The sequence below is a fragment of the Dendrobates tinctorius genome, unplaced genomic scaffold (assembly GCF_039654945.1).
Source record: "Dendrobates tinctorius isolate UK_male_01 unplaced genomic scaffold, ASM3965494v1 ptg000107l, whole genome shotgun sequence".
NCBI lineage: Eukaryota > Metazoa > Chordata > Amphibia > Anura > Dendrobatidae > Dendrobates > Dendrobates tinctorius.
The window spans coordinates 16,174,803-16,183,873 of NW_027361775.1; positions in this window are offsets into that span (position 1 = coordinate 16,174,803).

The window sequence follows — 9,071 nt, forward strand, 5'->3', positions numbered from 1 at the left end:
CTGGATTTTTTTTCTTTTTCGGACCATTCTCTGTAAACCCTAGAGATGGTTGTGCGTGAAAATCCCAGTAGATCAGCAGTTTCTGAAATTCTCAGACCAGCCCTTCTGGCACCAACAATCATGCCACGTTCAAAGGCACTCAAATCACCTTTCTTCCCCATACTGATGCTCGGTTTGAACTGCAGGAGATTGTCTTGACCATGTCTACATGCCTAAATGCACTGAGTTGCCGCCATGTGATTGGCTGATTAGAAATTAAGTCTTAACACACAGTTGGACAGGTGTACCTAATAAAGTGGCCAGTGAGTGTATAAGGCGCCACAGGTTACAGCTGCACACACATTCGATAACACCACTGGCCATGTTTAGATTCTGTGCTGGGGCAAATTCCTGGCAGATGCACTCATTAGGTGACGGACCTGAGTGATGCCATGGCGCCCACTGGGAGGCGCTCTGGGCACAATCTACACTGGGTAAAATACAGGGCACCAATGTCTGTGCTGCGCAGCACTAGCCAGGTAGTACAACACTGAGGCTAAGTGCACACCTAGCAGAAAATTTCTGCTCAAAAACCTGACTCCCTTCCCAGAGACCGCGCCTTTTTTGTCTTTGCGTTTTCGTTGCGGTTTTTTTCCGGCGCGTTTTAAAAACGCATTGAACTAGCCAGAAACGCGGAAAAATCCGAGAAATTAATGAGCATGCTGCGTTTTTTACCGCGATGCGTTTTTTTCGTGGTAAAAAACGCGTCAATATGCACAAAAAGTGCAAAATGCATAGAAATTAATGGAAAGCTTATTTTTTTGGCAAAACCGCTAAAAAAACGCTGTGTGTGAACATGGCCTGATACTGATGAGCAGGGACTGGTCCACCGGGCAATCGGGCAGATCAGTGGTGGGCCGACACCGAGCCCCTCTTATGATCTGCTGCATCCGGCAGCACCGCTCTGTACGCTTTGTGATTGTTGCTGATCTGCAGCTCGGCTCCTGGTCATTTGAATCTCCATCAGGCTGCCTACAAAGCTGATCGTCGCGGATTGGTGGGGCGCAGGTTGCCAGTTGCCACTAATCCAGGGTCGCCAACTTGACTTTATTGTCTCTGGATTACAAGTCACAACTCTCTAATTACAATCAAAATAAATCTAAAAACATGCCAGGACATGGACCTGATCTTCGCTGCAGCGGCCTCCTTCATGGTCTCGTCCTATGAGCCACTGGGCACATTGTAAATTTCCTAAACATCTCTATGGCGCGTAGGTCACCTGACCGACGTTATTTGACTGTCCTGTGGGCTCATTTTATTGTCCCGCCTGCGCAAAAGAACACTGACTCAGACGCGTCATGACTCTGTTGTCAGATGACTACATTTGACTGCACACACGCTGCTCGACACCAGGGGCTCCGTCTCATAACACAATTAGGTGATTAATTAGCATATGACTAAGACTTCCAACAGCATATACAGCACGTAAGGTTCCTTTGTCATTCAGCTGTGTTTATCATTTTTATTTTACTCATTTATATAGCGCCATAAGCTCCACAGTGCTTTACAGACATTATTGGCACTGTCCCCATTGGGGCTCACAATCTAGAATCCCTATCAGTATGTCTTTGGTGTGTGGGAGGAAACCAGAGAACCCGGAGGAAAAAAGAAGCAACAAAGATCAGCTCACCTCCTCTCCTGTCCCACCACGCGGATCATGCAGTGCTGCAAGTAGTGTGAAGGTGAAGCACAAGTCCAGCGAGGGCTCACCTCGCTGGACTTCTGCTTCACCATCATACCCAGAGGAAACTCCCGCAAACACGGGTAGAACATACAAACTCCTTGCAGATGTTGTCCTTGGTGAGATTTGAGCCCAGGACCCCAGCGCTGCAAGGCTATCCACTGAGCCACCATGCCGCCCCATACTGTTGTGTTGTCTTTTGAATATAGGAGTCCCTGGTTTAATTACCAGTCTTCTATCGACTATCTGCACTTTAAATAGCTGGTTTATCTCTACCAACCACCCCGATGACATAGGTAATGACCGGAGGTCCGAATAAGATCCAGTGGGTTATAAACTGAGACTGAGGCAGAAATCCCAAAAGTGTCTTTACTCAAACAGCAGATAAAGTAGAACTTAGTATATGGAAGAAACAGATTGAAATACCCTTATCCAGTACACTCACTCAGCCGGAGCTGAAATCACTATGCCAATCCAAGGTTCCCTGAAAAGTGTATTACACAGGGGTTTGAAATAAAATTACCTATCAGAAAGGTCAATTCAGGTACTCAGAGAACAGGTGTTAATCGAATGTAGTGATATCAAGGGACCCCCTGGAATGGCACAATGAGTATCACCTACAAAAACACTGTAATCACAGTTCACCCTCTTAGGCTACTTTCACATTAGCGTTTTTTTGCGCAGCACTTCGTGCGCACTAAAAACGCATCATGCGTTTTTGCATGCATTTGCGTTTTTTAGGAGCATGCGTTTTAACCATTTTCTATCCATGTTAACTCTTAAAACACTTGCGTTTTCAAACTCAGGCGTACGCATGTCCAAGCGCACGCCTGCGTTCCCATAGACTGTAATGTAATTAATTGGGTAGAATCTTTAATGAAACTTTTTAGTACAGGAACATGAGAAACCATTATTCAGATGATAAATATTATACCAAAGTCCCTTTTGAGACTTTAACCAGGTCCAGAGTTGCCTATGACAATTTAATTTTGGAGGGTAAAAATAATAATATATTTGATAAAAATGAACTGAAGTTTCTTCATATAATGAATCCAAGGACCCCCTTCTTTTATCACTTGCCTAAAATCCATAAATGCCTTGTCAATCCCCCAGGGAGACCTATCATCTCTGGCATCAGCTCATTAACCAGTAATTTATCACATTACATCGACAGAATAATGGTTTCTCATGTTCCTGTACTAAAAAGTTTCATTAAAGATTCTACCCAATTAATCCAATTTTTACAACATATTGAATGGAATTCACAATATATACTGGTGACCATGGATGTATCTTCGTTGTATTCAAACATCCCGCACAATTTGGGCTTGGCATGTTTCAATAAGGTCCTATTGAAAGATGAAAGACTTAGTAAAGGACAAAAAAACTTTTTATTAAAGGGTATGGATTTTATATTGAATAATAATTACTTCACTTTTAATGGAATTTTATACCACCAGCAACTCGGGACCACGATGGGCTCAAAGGTGGCCCCAACTTATGCTAATATTTTTATGGGGGTATTTGAAGATTTTTATATTTTTAAATCTAGATGGTACAGTAATTGTATTTTCTATAAGAGATATATAGATGATTTGTTCCTTATATGGGACAACTCTGGAAATAATATTGGTGATTTTATTCGGGACATTAATAACAATATTTGGGGTTTAAACTTCTCAGCAATCTTTGACAAGGAAAATATTAATTTTTTGGATCTAACTATTTATATTGAGAATAATAGAATTTTAACAAAAACCTTTTTCAAAAATGTTGATACAAATAGTTATATTAAATCTAAAAGCAATAAATTCATGACTAACTTTATTACGCAATTTTGTTCTGAACATATAGAAATTAGGAAAATTCTGAGTAGTAACTGGCATATTCTATTAAATGATCCCATACTGCAGAAATTCCTCCCAAGTAACCCTGGTGTAACGTTTAGAAGAGCCCCCACCATTAAGAGTGCAGTGGCTCCTAGCCGTTTAAAAAATGTAAAAAATAGTAACGAGTTTTTATCTGCATATAAGGCTCCCCCCAAGGGTATTTTTAAATGCGGCAAGAGGAATTGTTTATGCTGTACTTGTATCGCACATAAAGATAAGAACTTTAAATCTACTAGTACTAACGAAGTTTTCCCTATCAAGGAGTTTCTTTCCTGCACCACTGACTTTGTGATTTATTTGATTGAGTGTGAATGCGGGAAGCAGTATGTGGGTAGGACAGTCCAACCACTACATTTAAGAATTAACTCTCACAGACACAATATCAAAAAAGGTTTTTTAAAGCATGGTCTTTCTAGACATTGTACAGTTGAACACAATAAAAATCCAAATGGTCTGAAAATCAGTCCCATTGAACACATTCCGAATAATATTGCTGACAGAATGGGGTCACTTAATAGAAAGGAAGTTTTCTGGATTTATAGGCTGAATACCTTAAGACCTAATGGTCTTAACGAAATCACTGAAGTTTTTCTGTAAAGATAAATTAATACCTCTTCTCCTGGTTTGAATAATTATTTGGGATGATATTCGGTCTAGCTAAGTTGATTCTCATTTATTTCTTATCTGCAATATATTTTTATGATAGCGACTTTATGTTCAATTCCGGTCCCCGTTCTCTGAACTTGCTATGTGTCTATAACTACTTTAGGTCTAGCTAAGTTGATTCTCATTTATTTCTTATCTGCAATATATTTTTATGATAGCGACTTTATGTTCAATTCCGGTCCCCGTTCTCTGAACTTGCTATGTGTCTATAACTACTTTAGGTCTTGTCATATGCAGTTTTACTGCTTAAAAATTATTGCGTATTATTTTACTAGTCTCTCCATGCTCAGTGTTTTTTGTTTCACGCTTTCAATGTGTGGGACTTTCTCCGTTCTCCATTCTCTTCTCCTTCCCCCCTCTGGACGCGATCCTTCTCCTTTTGGTGCTCTGGGTATACTTCTTTCTTGGAATCGGCTCCTTCTTCTGCGTGCCACTGACCGTGGGACTGTCTATGGAAACATCGTTTTTCCAGCGCCCCCTCCTTTTCTCTATAATTCGTTACCAGATATACTTTTTAAGTGGATTTGACATGCATACACATTTTTTTGTTTTTACAAACCTTTTTATTCTTGTTTTTACCAACTTCCCATTTTTTATTTAGTGTTCCATTTCTCATAGCGTTTTTAATCTGATCAGATGCGTTTTTTATTCATATATATTTTTTATTCATATATTTTTCTACATTTTTATTACACACAATAAAGTTTTTAATATATCCATTTTTTAAAGTCTATCAATTATATTCATTTTCATTTCTATAAATATCGTATATTTCCATACAAAGATGTTCATTTATTTTTTTTCTTTCGTTTTTTCTCGGTGACATATCATCCGTTCATTTAGAGTGGCGGACTATACACTGGCTATTGCTCCTTTTTGACTCCGTTCCTTCAGGTTCTTTTTGCGTTCTTTTCATCTTATTTTCTTCTTTTCTTTTTTCTTCTTCTTTTCCTTTCATTCAATTACCTGGAAATATACCAAATGAATTAATTTTGTTGGATGTATCAAGTTTTTAACACTTTTTGATACTGTTGACCTCTGACTTTTATTCCCCTCCCAACATGTGACTCTTGGCGCCAATTTTTGAACTGTGTATGTATAAAACCGGCGATGTCTTTACCTGTCTGTACATGTCATCCCCTGAGGAAGAGGTTTTTAACTTCGAAACGCGTTGGGTAATAAATGTATTAAGCACACAACTTGTGAGGAGTGATGGTCTGGCAGCGCACGCTTAATCCATAAAAAATTCTACTTGTGAATCTGAAGATTTTATGGCCACGGCGTGGTCATTTGGATGTGCAGCAAGCTGACCGTGTTCCTTTATGCCTATTACTCTCCTGCATAGGGTGAGTATAACTAATTGTTTTACATCTTTATTTTCTCGGATAAGACCCTATTGCGCTCTTTTCCTTTCAGTTTCCACTATTCAAATAAACTTTATATGTCTTCATTCATAAATTTGGTTTCTGAGTACAATTTTTTTCTCGGACTATGTTTCAGTGTACAAAACCGATTAGAGTGTCCATAACTATACTTGGCACTATTAACTTTGGTTTTCCAATGTGTGTATCAAGGTGCCTGATATTTATGAATACAACTTATTTGTGGTTTACTACTTTCTGTGTTTTTTCACAGCTTCGTTGTTGTAGTCAGATGGACTATAAGGCCAGGGATGTGTCCTGGCGGACTAAGCTGGATAAGGTTTTTCAGAGTGGGTCTCCTATTGATTCAGACGATCACATTTGAGGCGTATCCACGTCCTCTTAATCACGCCCCTTCATAACAAAAATTCCATATACATTAATAATTTGTTAATATTGTATCTGGATCTTGATCCAACTCAATCAGGTTCAAGTGGCGCACCCCGCTCTGACAAGAAGCGGGTGTCACGCCCGCCACTGATACTCACCTGCAGGGTCCTGTGCGCACCTCCCGGCGCGCACCCGCACCCCGGCGCGTGCCCGCTCCTGTCCTCCGGCCTCCCCGATGTCGCTCCCACGCTCCTGTGGCCGGCGCTCTGACTACACCATGTGACGCGGTGGCTCCGCCCCCAACATGGCGGCGCCCATCGTCTATTTCTGGCCGGCGTCTCCCCAGGTAAGATGCCTGTGTATCGTTCCCGGGTCGCTGTCCTTTTGGCCAGTACTCAGTTCGCTCTCAGGCCCTGCATATTCCCTTTGCTTTGCTGACTTAGGTTTTCTGCTGTCTCTCTCTGGGTTCGCCATTCCGGTGGTCCTGGTTCTCCCTCGCCTCTGGTGCCTTCACCTCTCGCTGTCCCTGCCGTCCTTTCTGTGTGCTTGCTCTCCTGTGACCCTCCTGTCCGTGTACTCTCTTACCCCTTTTCTCTCTCTTGCAGCCTCCAGCCACTACCAGCTCTGAACCCTCCAAGTCTCTGCGCTTCTCTGGCTCCTTCCGCGGTCTCCCGTACCGCTGCTCCGCTGACTCTCCACCCTAGTTCCCCTGGTGCTCACCCAGTCGTCCCTTTGGCTCCGGCTGTCACGGTTCCATCCCTTGTGGGCCTGCCCCTAACACTCCCTGTATAGGGGGTGGCTCCACCTGGTCCAGCTCGCCTGCAGGGGCTCTGGAGCCGTGACCCAGAGGGTCCACTCCGGGTTGCTCTCTTTTGCCATCCTAAGCACATTCCGTAACAGCGGGGAGAACATCGCAGCAGCGCGGCAGGCCCAGCGCTTTGGCCGCGAGTCAAGCCACGCCCACAATGACGTGGACAAGGCTGAGTCACATGACATCAGTGTGACCCCAGTCTCTTGAGGGTACGGGGGATTGACTGTTTGGTTTTGGGTGTGAGAGGGGGAGAAGTGAGCCGTCCTTTGGCATGCCTAGAAACTAGGTGGATTTGGACCCTGGGAACCATGCTTCCACGTGGGCTCAACGAATCTTTAAACTTTGTTACTTTTCTTTAAGATTGTTTGTCTCATTTTTAATCACATCTTTTTTATATGTTTTCTCTTTTCCTGGTTTTAATGTATTCTTTTACCTTTACTTCAGAGTACGGTTCTAAACTGTCCACACTGACCAAGATTCGTTACAGAAGTTTATTTTTGAACATTCCTAACCATTGATGGGATGAAGGGGAATAATGAAGTTTTCCATCATATGTTATACTGGAGAAATCATAAAGCAAGACTTATACCTCCTTTATATTTAGTATCTGAATGAATAGTATGTTAATGTCCGTATGCTGCCTATATTTAATAACTGAATGAATAGTATGTGTCACACTCGCGCCTTGGCTGAATGGAGTGAGCTGGGGGGTTGTGGCCCCACTGTGCCACAAACCAGACTACCCTGGAAGGGGCGTAACTACGTCAGCTACCTCGTTCTTCACTGGAGCCTCTGATGGTGAGGTCAGGCTTGTGCGGCAGGTAGCTGCCGGGTGCCACTCCAGGGTGGTGTCTGGCTGTGGCTGCTGATCCCACTCGGGGACAAGTCACTTGGACAGGTGTGACTAACAGGCAGGCTGAGACACTGGGCAAGCAGGCACGGCTTGGAGACACAGGGCAAGCAGGGGTGGTGTATGAAGGAACAGGTTAGAGAGGCCGTACTGGGCCACAGGCCTTAAAAGGGAGGCCGACATGACAGGGTTGAGTGGGAATATAGTGAGCTGGAGTTAAGGATTAGGATGGTACTACGGAGTTAATGTATTTGGATAAGGTGGGGGCTAGTGCTGGGATGAGGGGGAGGCGGGGTCAGAGCTGGAGTAGGAGCTATCATTCTAAAGACAGTGACCATCTTAGTGTGGCAACCATTTTAGGTTCCCCCACATAGTGACAAGAAGCTGCGGGGTCTTTCCTGAAGAATCTGAATTATGGAGGTGGAAACAATGCTCCAACAACTGATGTATGCTGAGGAGTCGCAGGGTGCTGGCTGGATGCAAACTACATCTACTACTACATAAACTTGCTACAGGGAGCTGTGACTGGGTCACCTCATGCACTGCAGGATGGATGTCGGCCGCAGGAAGCTAATTCTCCAGCATACCTTAGTCCGCAGGTCCCTTTCTGGTTCGGCACCGCATCAGGAGCCCCTACTGGGACCCTCCGGCTCGGGGTGTGAGCTGTAAGCTGGCAGCTCACGTTACGAGAACCGGGAGGAATCCGATTAGGCGGTGGGGCCTGCAGCGGAGGACGAGTCGGCCTCCCTCTCTACATCATCACAGAAGGCTTACGGTCCGGGTGCGGCGGACGCCCTGTCGAGTGGCAGATCTGCTCAGCGTGGTCAGGAGGATACGGTGAAAGGGACGAGGGCCTGGTACGCAGGCCCCTCAGCGAGGATACCATTGCGTGCGGCAGCCGGCCGGCACCACCCATTCAGCAGCAGAAGGGGCGCTTCAGCAAGATGGCGGGCAGTGTCAGGCTGGCCCGGGGGCAAAGAGCAAGGGGGAGCCTGATGGAACATGCAGGCAGCAGATCGAACACCAGGATGGTGTGAAGCATTAGGACACCGCACGAATCGATTCAACTGGATTCAGGATCTGCGGCTGCTGGGATCACAGCACCCAGGCAGCCAGGTGAGACTGATCATTTTGTCTTTACTCTTAACCCCTTTGCTAGCCTTTTATGAGTGTATGTGTGAGAAATTTTGTTTTATTAAGGGGAGCTAGCGGAGGCATGATGTTTATTTTGCATGGGCTATGGAATTTTGTCCGGTTATAGGGATCCGGGACTCCTCAAGGCAGGGTAGCACCTTCCGCAGCAAGGCTGGGTAGTGCTTAGGATAGGTGTTTTTTAAGGCGATATGAGTGGATGAGATACATACATCCAGTTCAGCATGAAGTG